General features: G+C 35.5%; 1 long non-coding RNA gene across 1 annotated transcript in view; it reads right to left on the bottom strand.

The window, feature by feature from the left end:
• LOC111818541 overlaps positions 1 to 13,176 on the bottom strand; it is an 18,320-nt gene that overhangs the window by 2,716 nt on the left and 2,428 nt on the right. The window contains exon 2 of the long non-coding RNA XR_002822510.1: positions 11,964 to 11,970. This is a non-coding gene — a long non-coding RNA (uncharacterized LOC111818541). The remainder of the gene's footprint in view (positions 1 to 11,963; positions 11,971 to 13,176) is intronic.

Genomic DNA, 13,176 nt, shown 5'->3' with positions numbered 1-13,176 from the left:
AGAGAGAGACAGAGAGAGACAGAGAGAGAGAGAAAGAGACAGACAGACCGACAGACAGACAGACAGACAGACAGACAGACAGACACAGACAGACTGTGTCTCACTATGTACTTCAGACTGGCCTTGGACTCACAATGTAGCCCAGCCTAGCCTCAAATGCATGGTGATCCTTCTGCCTCAGCCTCCTGAGTACTAGCATTACAGGCATGTTCCACCATGCCCAGCTCAATGGCATATCTGTACACCAATTGTGATCCAGGGAGAGAAAGTAATCAGGTAGACAATTCCATCCACAATAGCTTCAAAATTAAATATGGAAGAATTGATCTAACTAAAGAGGTGAAAGGGATCTATAATGAGCATCACAGTACCCTGAAGAAAAAGTATGAGAGAATAGAAAGATCTAGGTGCAGTGGTGCACACCTGGCACCAAGGGAGGTCACAGCAGGAGGATCATAAATTTGAATCTCATCTAGACAACTTAGTGATTTAGTGAGATTTATCTCACAAAATTTAAAAAAAAAAATGAAGCTGGGGAGGTAGCTCTGAAGGAATGCACCCCCCTGGTTTCAACCCACAGTATTGAAAAAAAGGGGCAGAGGAGAGGCACTCCTTGGATGAGCAGGATTAACACTGCTAAAATTACCATATAACTGAAAGTGATCTATATATTTAATGTGATCCCTATAAAATGCCAACAATATTCTTCACAAAACTAGAAAATAAAATCAAAATCCATATAGAATTAAAAAAGACCCCAAATAGCCAAAGCAATCCTGAACAAAAAGAACAAAGCTGGAGGCATCATAAAATTGGATTTCAATTTATGCTATCAAGCTAAAATAATAAAAACAGCATAGTACATGACTGAAGGACTAAAATAGATTTGAAGACCAACAGAATAGAACAAAAGATACCAAAAAATAAAAACAAAAACAAAAAACAACTACGCATCTACAATCATTTCAGTTTGTCAAAGGGGCAAAAAATGCATACTGAACAACAGCCATTTTAATAAATGGTGCTGGAAAAACTAACCATTTGCAGAAGATTTCAACTAGATCCATATCTTTCTATTGTACTGAAATAAAATACAGTGGACTTCGATATAAAAACAGAAACATGGAAAGTGCTGGAAGATAACATGGGGCAGACACCTAAAGCCAGAGGTGCAGGCAAATACTTTCTGAGTAGTACTCCAATCAGATGGGAAGCAATAGCAAGAATTATTGAATGGGGACATCAAATTAAAATCCTTTTCCAAGCAAAGGAAAACAGAGTGAAAAGACAACCTATAAAATAAAAAAAAAATTTGTTAGCTCTTCTTCTGATAGAGGATTAGTATCTACACTATACGAACCACTTGAAAAATTAACTGCCCCCAAACAAATGACTCTTTCAAAACTTGGCAAATGAATGGAAGAGACATTTGTCATGGGGAAATATTCAGTATCTTTAGCTATCATGAAAATGCAAATCAAAACAACGTTGAGATTCCATCTTCTCCCAGTCATAATAACTCATCTAGAACACACACACAAAAAACAGTGAACATTTGGGAGAACATGAGGAAAAACGAGCACTTATACATTGTTGGTGTCAATGTAAACTCGTGCAACTATGAATATCATTATGGAGATTCTTCAAAAAACTAATGGAAATTCCAGAATGTACTCTGGTGGGCATATTCTCAACAGAATTAAAAACTTTATGCTATGGTGATGCATTCATATTCATGTTTATGGCAGCGCAATTGATAATAGCTATGCTCTAGAAGCAATCTTGGTCCTTCATAACATGCTAAGTGAAATAAGTCACACTCAGGATGTTACATAGCAATTTTTTTCTCACATAAGAAACCTAAAATATGAATTAAATGAAAAAATAAAATACAGTAATGATGATAGGAAAGTAGAAGGTAGACTATTGGAAATAGGTAAGGGGATAAAGGAAAGAACAAAGGGAAGAGGGTTAAAAGAATTAAAAATGAGAAAGATATATCTCATGCAGGTACTGTTTACCCCAGAATGAACATCACTATTATAAAAAAGAGAGTAATCGGTTATGATTCACTTTTTAGGGCAATCAGCCTCTCTGTATCCTAAATAACCTTCAACAGGTAACACACACAGACACACACACACACACACACACACACACACACACACACTATTGACTGGAGGTTGACAAATGTGGAGAAGAGTTAGATGGCTGGTTGTAATGAAGGCTTAGATGGTATTTAGGTTGCACATCATAAGATAACAAAAGGAAAAGAGACTCTTAGAAAAGGAAGTGTCTTTGTGTAAGAAAATACTTTGATAAGTCTTTAGAATAAGATGATAGCTTGAAGACATACATAGCAAAAGCTAGGGCCATGACATATGCTTTAAGGCTGGAAGGAATGATAATAGGAATTTGTCTATCTCTGAAGAAGAGGAAGAACAAGAAAGGAGAAGACAGACAAATGAAGGGAAAGAAAAAACAGGAGAGAGCAGGGTGGAAAAGTGGGAAGAAAGAAAGGCAAATAATAAATAAGGGGATATGACTGAAGGACTTTAAAAGAGAAGGAATTGTTAAGCAATCTAAAAATAGAAAAAAATAGAAAAACTGGATGTGATGGCACACACTTATAATCCCAGCAATGGGGAGGCTGAGACAGGAGGATCACTGCAAGTCCAAGCTGTGTAGAGGGACCCTGTATCAAATAAATAAATAAATAAATAAATAAATAAATAAATAAATAAATAAATTTGTCTTCTTAACGAGCTAAATTTTACAAGTCTAGAAAAAAGAGATACTGAGATGCTTTGTAACAATGCATAATATGAAATAATTTAGTAGAAGCAAGAGCTAGTTGTGAAAGAAAACAATCCTTTAGAAACTTACAGAAATTTGGAGTCAGGTTTTAAACAAAGGAAGAATATACTTCAAGTTTTTTGATTTAGCCCTCCTAGGAGGAGACTGAAGCGTACATCCAGATTCCACTTACAGATACAGAATGGGAAATTGAGTCCCAGTGTGCTAAGGAAATTGTCCATGGTCACAAATTGAAGAGATTTAGGCAAGTCTGGATTTATAAAGTCATGATGAAGGACATTTTGATAGCAGTTAAAAGCAGATTCTGGAATTAGAGAGTCTAGATTCAAATGCTGGCTCTGCTACTTGGCTATATAATCTTGGGCACATTACAATCCTCATATATACAGAAATTGTTCTTTCAAAGAATTTTCTCTTCATAGCAAGGAAAAGGTTTTTTTTTTTTTTTTTTTTTTGAGGAAGCGGGGATTGAACTCAGGCCCTTGTGCTTGCCTGTGAAGCACTTATTCCACTGAGCCATCTCCCCAGCCCCTAGAAAAAGTATATCTTTACATATTGTTGAGAGAAGTAAATTTATGTGTCCTAATGACAGTTCCAAATTTCAAAATTCACTAAGCTCAGAAAACAGTTTCCAGCAAAATTTGGCCTGGAGCTATCCATCACCATTATTATGCTTGCTTGGATGCAAAGATATTAATTTTGGATGGCAGCTATTGTCTGATCTCAGACAATAGTTGCCATCCAAAATTAATATTCAAATATTTATATATATTTGAATTTACTCTCTAGAATCTAAAATATTCAGATTTCCAAGACAAATATAGTCTGAAGATTATTTGTTTGTATATTTTATCATACTTTTAAACTTTTTTATTTCTTAAGAGATAGGGTCTTGATTTGTAGTTCATTCTAGCTTTGAATTCACCAGCACAGGTTGGCTTCAAATTTGAAATATTTGTGCTTCAGCCTACCTCAAGGATTTTTGATAAAAAAAAATTGTGTAAATCTTTACAATTGTTCCCTCTGCATGGGATAACCTTTCCTCATCTATACATAACTGGTTCTTTCACATTCACCATATCTCTATTACTACCTTTAAAGATACTTTCTGGACACCCAGGACAGCCTGGGCTAGGTGTGCCAGTGCACACACACCTTTGCTGGTCAGACAAGCAAAGTCCTTGACACCCAGGACAGCTGGTGGATGGAGAGTGGTATAATTAGTGAGACCAGCAAGGTGGGAGTGTCTGAAGCAGGAGTGAGGAGCCAGCAGTTGGGCTGTGCAACAGAAGACTAATTACAAACCCCAAATTCAGAAGCCAAGATCAGCTCCATACCCACAACAATTCTCATGCTAACTTGGCTGGAGTACAGAGCACATTTCTGGGATCTGAGGTGGACACTTACAGAACTGTAAATATCAGAGGTATTTTACCACTTCTATTTTCCCTTTTTTTTTCTTCTCAGCTTTTCCTTTCCTGTCTGGTTGGAATTCCTGTTGTTTTTGTCTTGTAAATTTTGTGGTTATTTTGGTTTTTGATATGTTTTTTTTTCTCATCTCAAGTCTACTTTTTTCTTCCTTTTCTGTTTTTTCTTCTTTTCTTTCCATCTTTATGTTCACTGTTTAGGCATCATACCTACCTTTTCTGTTTTTTTCTATTGATTCTCTTTTCTCATCCACTTTTTGAATTTAAACTTTCAAGTGAGTAAACACTGTTTTTTCCATTTCTGATTGCTCCTTCACATTCCATTTCATTCTTCCCTTTTTGTGTTCTCCAGTCTTCCAAAACTCAGGTGATCATTTGACCTGCAGTCTTGACTCTACTATATTTGATCCCATTCATCACTTTATCCTGTCCCCTACCCATCTTAATTGTCCCTGCCCTTACAAAAGGGTAAAATTGTGGAGGACCACCTGAGCAGCTCTCCTTAAAAGAAGAGTGATTATCTTCATTTTGGCTGAATCTGACCCTATTTCCTTGTATTGATATGTACAGATCTGACTATGACTTCTCTTCATCCTTTGAATTGGCCTTAAGCAATGTATATTGGTCTAGCCAAGGTACGGTGGTAATTTTTGAAAATAGCATGTGTGTTTCCCTGATAACCCACATCTGCTGCTCTCCAATAGGAGCCATGTCAAGACAGGATGAAGAGCCAGTGCGCCATGCTGTTGGCTGAGACTGAGCCTAGAGACAGAGGCTATGACTTTCTGGGGCTTGAAAGATTACACATCAGAGTTGAAGCACCAGACCCTCAAAACATTAGATACTATTTTAATAGCTGTAAATTACTCTTTCTGCATATGACAGAGGTCTGCATATGCAGACCACCCACCTAGCCTAGCTCATAGTAATCTCCTACTTCCCACAGCTATCTTCCTCAAGCCACTCCGCCTTGTTGGCTGAATAAAACCCAGGTGCAGCCCTGGGTTGGTTTCTTTGTTCTGGAAAGCCATCTTTGTGGCTAGACTTAGGGCTCCTGGGCTCCCTAATTATAGAATAAATATATATATATATATATATATATATATATATATATCCCCAAATGCCCAGCCAACCCAGAACAAACAAAAAGCACAATAAAATAAAGGAAATTGGAAGCCAAACACTGGAATATCCTGAAATGATAGCAAGGGAAATGAAAAGGCAAATGGAAAAGGCTATATAGAAAATAATCTCTCCTATGCAAAAAGAAATGATGCTAAAAATCAAAGATATTAGAGAAGATACAGAAGAAAGAACAAATGAATTTATAAAAACTATAGGAAAAAAATGCCAAACATAGGAAATAAATCAAATCCATGAACCAGATCAGAAATTTAGCAGATTAAAACCTTGAAAGTATATGCAATAGGTTGAATGAAGAAGTTAGAATTTCAGATCATATATATATTATACAGGGTGTACAGGGTCTCACTGCATAGATTGGATTGTAGTGATCCTCCTGTTTACAGCCCCCCAAGTGCTGGGATTACAGGTGCATGCTATCATGCCCAGTCTCAGTCACCATCTCAGGGCACCCTGGGGGTGGAGCTGGCATGGCAGGCCCTGGGATCAAACTTCCGGCCCCTGAGTCTTAAGGAGATGCTTTAATCCACTGAGGTATTTGGCCAGCCCTTACAATTTCAGATCTTGAAGACAGAATTTCAGCTAGTGATCATGAAAAGAAAAATATTTTAAAAATCACAAGAGATCATGAAAATTTTAATCCAACAGCTACAAGATGCCATAAAGAAAAATAATATGAGACTGATTGGGGTCAATGAGAAAGCTCGAGACAGCACAACTGTCATAAATTTTTTTGGGGGGGAGATAGCTCAGTAGAATAAGCATTTGCCTGGCATGTGCAGGATCCAGAGTTCGATCCCCAGTACCTCAAAAAAATAAAAAAAAATCTTCACAAAAATAATGGCAGAAAACTTCCCAGGCATGGATGAAGAATTTGACATGTAAATAAGTGAAGCATATAGAACTCTAAATAGTCAGGACCAAAATAAAATGACACCTATATATAATAATCAAGATTCCAGAAATTTGGCACAAAAAGGGGATACAGCTGAATGTCTATCTTGTATCTGTGTATTCAAAATGGCTAGGATAGATATATAGTTACATTCTCTTAATGAGTAGAGGGATTTGTTCTAATAGTGTTTGTAAATAGGATATTATGTCTGCATCTTGTACAGCAAATAGCCACTAGGAAGAATGTATGCAATGTGTTAATTATTGAAACTGTCCTACCAATTTGGTTTGAAACTGTCTCATTGCTATTTGTTTCTCAATAAAATTATGGAGAAAAAAAAGAAATTTGGCACAAAAACAGACTATTAAAAGATCTTAGAGAAAATAAAAGATCATATATAAAGGAAAGCGCAACAGAATCATGGCAGCCCTCTGAATGCGAACCTTCTTTAAGAAGAGCTTGGAGTGAAGTATTTTAATATCTGAAAGAATACAACTTCCAACCCAGATTGGTGTATCCTGTAAAACTAACTTTCAAAATTAATGGAGAAATAAGATACTTCCATGACAAAGATAAACTAAAGAAATTCATCACCACTGAGGAGATAGCCAGCAGCATAAGTGCCTGCCTGACAAACACAAGGTTCTCAGTTTGATCCCCAGTTTAAAAGAAAAGAAAAGAAAAGAAAAGAAAAGAAAAGAAAAGAAAAGAAAAGAAAAGAAACTCATGACCATCAAATCAACCCTAAGAAGAGTACTGAAAGATATTCTAGACAGAGACAAAAGTGAACACAATTCCAAGAATAGCAACAGAAAGAAACCATCAGGCAGACAAGCAATAAACAGAGCAGAAAAGCAGGAAACCAATAGCAGAAAAATATCATGACAAAGGTAAGCCAATACATATCAGATATAACCATCAATGTAAATAGCCTCAATTCACCAATCAAAAGAAACATACTGGCAGAGTGGGTCAAGAAATACGATCCAACAATATGTACATAAGAAACACAGTTAAGTAAAAAAGCAATTTAGAGACTGAAAATTAAAGGATATAAAACATCTTGTATGTAACAGGAACCCAGAAAAAAGCAAGAGTAGCTGTTCTGTTTGCAGATAATATGAATTTCAAATCAAGAATGATGGAAAGAGATAAATAAGTTCACTACATACTTGTTAGGGGAAAACTTCAAGAGAAATAGATAACAATCATAAATCTACATGAAACAAATGTGGGGGGTGCCCCACTATATAAGACAAAGATTAATAGACATGAAAAATCAAATAAACAACACAATTTCAATGGGGGACCTTAACATCCCATTGACACAAAGAGATAGATCCACTAGACAACAAATTCAGCAAAAAATAACAGAACTGAACCAAACTTGTGAAGAAATGGACTTAGGAGACCTTCACAGAGTGTTCCCCTCAACAACATCAGAATACACATTCTTCTCAGCTGTGCACAGAATATTCTCCAAAATAGACCATATACTAACCCTTAAAACATGCTTAAGTAAATGCAAAGCAATTGAAATTATCTGATGCATATTGTCTGAATGAAATTGGAAATTATTGACAGAAGAAACCATAAAAATATGGATATTAAATAACACCCTCCTGAAAAACCAATGGGTCACAGATGAAATTAAAGAAGAAATTAAACAATGTATATAAATAAACAAGAAAACAGATACAACATAAAATAAACGAAAGAAGATACAACATACTTTTATTGAGACACAATAAAAGCATTCCTAAGAAGTAAATTTATACAGTGAGTTCTCAAGTCAGGAAAACCAAATGAGCACAAACAAACAACCTAGTGCTGCACCTCAACCTCCTAGGAAAAGAAAAACAAGATGAACCTACAGTCTGTACAAGGGAGGAAATTTTGAAGATCAGGCCTTCAAAAATTATTTGTATTGTTTTCTTAGTGTTCATTGCAAAAATTAATGCAATGAACACTAGGAAAGCAATACAAATAATTAATTGAAGTTGGTTCTTGGAAAGAATAAATAAAATTGATATACCCTTAGCTAACTTTAGTGAAAGGAAAGAAAGGACACAAATTCATGGTTTGATGAATGAAAAGGATGAAATTATTACAGATTTTGTGAAGGCCGGCCAGATAGCTCAGTGGATTAAAGTGCATGTTTAGGCAGATGCAGGGGCAGGGTGTTTGTTCCCCAGCCTGCCGTGCCTGACCTGCTGTGCCAGCCCCATCCCCAGAAAGCACGGAGACTGGGCGTGGTGGCATGCACCTGTAATTAGTGCTTGGGAGGTTGAAAAACAGGAAGCATCACTATGAGTCTGATCTGTGTAGTGAGACACTGTAGGCCCTGTATTAAATACATAAAAAAAAATAAATAAAAATATAGATTCTGTGCAAATTCAGAAGATAATCAATGCTTACTTCAAAAATCTTACTCTCATAGGATGGAAAACACAGAAGAAGTGGACAGATTCTTAGATACATATGAATTACCAAAGCTGAATCAAAAAGATAAAAATTCTGAATAACCCAATATCAGTTAATGAGATTGAAAATATAACTAAACACTTATCAACAAAGAATAGCCAAGCTCATGATTCAAATGTAATTCTACAACAAATTTAGAGAAAATTTCATACTAATACTCCTTAAGCTTTTTAATGAAACAGAAAGAGAAGCAATACCCCTAACTTATTCTTGGAAGCAAGGATTACCCTGATAACCAAAGAGGAGAAAGACACAACCACAAAAGAAAGCTATAGGCAAACCTCCCTAATTAACATAAATGCAAAAATACTCAACAAAATAATAGCAAGCAGAATACAGCGAATCATCAAGAAGATTATACACCATGACAAATTGGTATTCATCCCAGCAATGCAGGAATGGTTCATTCAACATATACAAATCAATAAATATAACACTTATATCCACAAGCCAAAGTCAAAAATCACAAGAAAATCTCAATAGATGATTAAAAATCTTTTGACAAAGTCCAACACTCAATGATGATAAAAACCATACAGAAAATAGTACAGCATTCAACATGGACAAAAACTAAAAGCATTCACTCTAAAAACAGGTACAAGACAAGGACGTCCACTATCACCACTCATTTAATATAGCTCTGGAAACTTTAGCCCAAGCAATTAGTGATGAGAAAGAAAGAACAAGAATAAGGATAGGAAAGGAAGAAGTGAAATTAACATTATTGAAAGATGACATAATACTTTACAAAGACCTCAAAAACTAGATAAAAAACTTCCAGATTCAAAAGCCAAATTGAGTAGCATAGCTGAATACAAAGTCAACTCTCAAAAATCATTAGTGTTCTTGTACACAAACAACAAACTCACTCAGCAAGAAATTTGGAAAAAAAAAGAAATTAGGTAAGCCAAATCCTTCACAAATGCTATATTGAAAAAAAGAAAGAAAGAAAGAAAGAAAGAAAGAAAGAAAGAAAGAAAGAAAGAAAGAAAGAAAGATAGATTTGGGAATTAATCTAAGAAAGTAATTAAAAGATCTATACATTGAAAATTATAGTATTGTGAAAATTGTGACTGAAGATATCAGAAAATGGAAACTTATACCTTGCTCATGGATCAGAAGAACAAGGAGGCCTGTCCATTAGCTCAGTTAAGTGCCTGTTTAAACAAAACAGTCAGGCTCAGGATGCTGTGGTTCGATCCCCAGATCCACAAGCCAAACCAGACCTGCTCTGAAGGCATCATGAGGCTGCCAAAAAAAGAAGAACCAGCACTGTGAAAATGGCCATATTTCCAAAATTGTTGTAAAAATTTAATGCAATCTCTATCAAAATACCATTAGCACACCTCACAGAACTAGGAGAAAATATTCCTACAATTCATCTAGAACAAGAAGAAACCTAGAATAGCAAAAGTAATTCTGGGCAACAATGGCAAAGCAGGAGGAATTAAAATCCCAGACTTGAAATTAGACTACAAAACTACTGCAATAAAGTTAGCATGGCACTGGCAAAAAAAAACAAAACAAACAAACCTGAGCATCAGTAGAACAAATTTGAAGATGTAGAACCATAAGGACACTCATCCACCTTATCCTTGATATAGAGGCCAAACATAGGCACTGGAAGAAAGCTAGCTGCTTTAATAAAAAATGGTGCCAGACAAACTGGTTGTCTACATGCCAAAGACTAAAACTAGAACCATCTCTATCACTATGCACTAAAGTCAAAATGGATCAAAGATCTAAATGTTAAAAGCAAAATACTGAATCTACTGGATGAGAAAATAGGTAAAAACCTTGAAAACTTATAGGCAGAGACTTCATGAACAAAACTCATACTGCATGGGAAATACTCCAAAGAATGAACAACTGGGATCTCATCTTATTAAAAAGCTTTTGCACATCAAAAGACATCACAAAGAGTGAAAAGACAACCTACAGATTGGGGAAAAAAAATTAGCCAATAGTCTCTCAGGCAAAGGATTTCTATCTGGAACATATAAAAAATTAAAAAATCAACCCCCCCAAATTTATAGACCCAATCCAAAAATGGGCATTTGAGATGAATACACACATCTCATATGAAGAAACACAGGTATCAAATACACAAAAAAATGTTCAACATCATTGGTCATTTGAGAGATGTAAATGAAACAACACAGATTCCATCTTATGCCAGAAAGGATTGCTGCCATCAAAAAATCAACCAATAAAAGAAGAAAGGAATTATTCTCTCCTGTTGGTGAGTGTGTAGACTTTTGCAACAACTGTGGAAACTGGTGTTGAGATTCCTCAAAAAACAAGGATTAAAGGTCTCATTTGACCGAGCTATTCTCTTTCCAGGGTTTTTCCCAGAAGATTTAAATACATCATACTACAGTGATTTATGTGCACCTGTCTTTACAGCAGCACAATTTGTAACAGATAAACCTTGAAAACAACACAAATGCCAATCAGTTAAGCAATGCATAAAAACATGTGGTATTTTTATATAATGGAGTATTACTCAGCTTTAAAGAAGGATAAACTTAAGACTCTCATAGGTGAAAGGGTACAACTTGAGACCATACAATTAAGTGTATTATCTTCCTAGTGTAAGAAACTGAAATAGTAAGAGCCAAAATGTACATTAGATTACTGGGAAATGGGAAGAAACTGTTCAAAAGGAAAGAGAAACTGAAATGGGGGAAAAGAGAAAAGAAAGGAAAAAGAAAAAAAATATATATGTAAAGATAGCTGTACTACTAATTTCTATTAGTTTTTCCAAAGGAAACGTTTGTGCTTACATCATTTGATCAATTTTTCATGCCTATATCTTTTTTTTTAGATTTTTTTTTCTGGAACTAGGGATTGAACTCAGGTCCTTGCAATTGCCAGGGAAGCACTTATTCCACTGAGCCATCTCCCCGGCCCCCCATGCCTATATCTTGTAATGAGAAACTACTTTGAAAATAACAATGTACTATCCATTGTTGCTCTCATATTTTTGTTTGAATTTTTGTATCATTTTGACTTTTCTCTTCAAAATAAAAAAAAATTAAAAAGAATTTGTGGACCTGTTCTTAGTTTCTGCCAGTTTTTACAGTAAAGGTTAATTGCCCATGATCAATAGTATCTAAAAAGCTTATTCAGTGATACCAATTTCCTAAGACCTTTTTTTCTAGCAGATGAATTGCATCATGCCACCCAGCTGATACTTCAAGTCTGCACTGAGAAGGCCCCCAACTCTATTCCATACTGTGTCTATCTCCTTTTCATTCTTAAGATTCCTTCCTTATTTTTTTTCCTTGTTTAAAATAGACAATCTCTTCTACATATAACTGTATGGCTTGACATTGTCATGTTTCCTAGCTCTTCTCCTTTCCCTCTCTTGATTAGTTAGTCCTCAAGATCCTGCTTTGCTTTTACTTGTATTATACCTTTCTACTTGTATTTCTTCTGAGTACTTATACTAGGGAAACTATACAATATTTACACATGTGTCTGGTTTATTTCACTTATATCTTCAAGTGGCGTCTACTTCAATATAAAGGCTTCGAGTTTATCATTCTTAATAGCTGAATAATATTCCATTGTGTAAAAATAGCACATCTTTTTCAACCATTCCTCAGGTGATGGGCATCTTGGTTGTTTCCAAGATTTGGCTATCACAAATTGTGCTGCTATAAACATAGGCACACATATATCCCTATGATATGTTTTCAGATCCTCTGGGGAAATTCCAGTAGAGGAATAGCTGGTTTAAATGGGATTTTTAGTCCAACTTTTCTAAGGAGTCTCTACACTTATTTCCATAATGGTTACACCAGTCTATTCCCACCAGCAGTGGAGAAGGGTTCCTTTTTCCCCACAGCCTCTCCAACATTTGTTGTTGGGTGATTTCTTTATGATAGCCATTCTTTCTGGGGTGAGATGATATCTCAATGTTGTTTTAATTTGCATTTCATGGATGGTTAGTGATGTGGAGCATTTTTCATATATTTATTTGCTTCATTAATTTCATCCTTTGAGAAGTGTGTGTTCATCTCAGATGTCCATTTCTGGATTGGGTCTTTAAATTTTGAGGCCCTAGTGTTTTCTAGTTCTTTATAAATTCTAGAGAGCAGACCTTTGTCTGAGTACTTATTTGTCATGATTTTTTCCGAATTTGTGAGTTGCCTTTTCACTTTGTTTGTAATTTCTTTTGATGTGAAAAAACTCAGTAAGAACAGGTCCCAGTTGTTGATTCAACTGTTTCCCGTGCGATTTGATTTCTGTTCGTGAAGTCTTTGCCTACCCCTATGTCTTCAAGAGTTCCTCCTACTTTCTCTTCCAGGAGGTTTAGTGTCTTTGCATTAATGTTTAGATCTTTAATCCATTTTGACTTTAGTTTAGTGCATGGTGATAGACCTGGGTCAAGTTTGAGTTTTC

This window comes from Octodon degus, unplaced genomic scaffold (genome assembly GCF_000260255.1).
Source record: "Octodon degus isolate 3935 unplaced genomic scaffold, OctDeg1.0 scaffold00094, whole genome shotgun sequence".
NCBI classification, from domain to species: Eukaryota; Metazoa; Chordata; class Mammalia; order Rodentia; family Octodontidae; genus Octodon; species Octodon degus.
The sequence above is the reverse complement of the archived record's forward strand: the minus strand, read 5'-3'. Positions and strand labels throughout refer to the sequence as shown.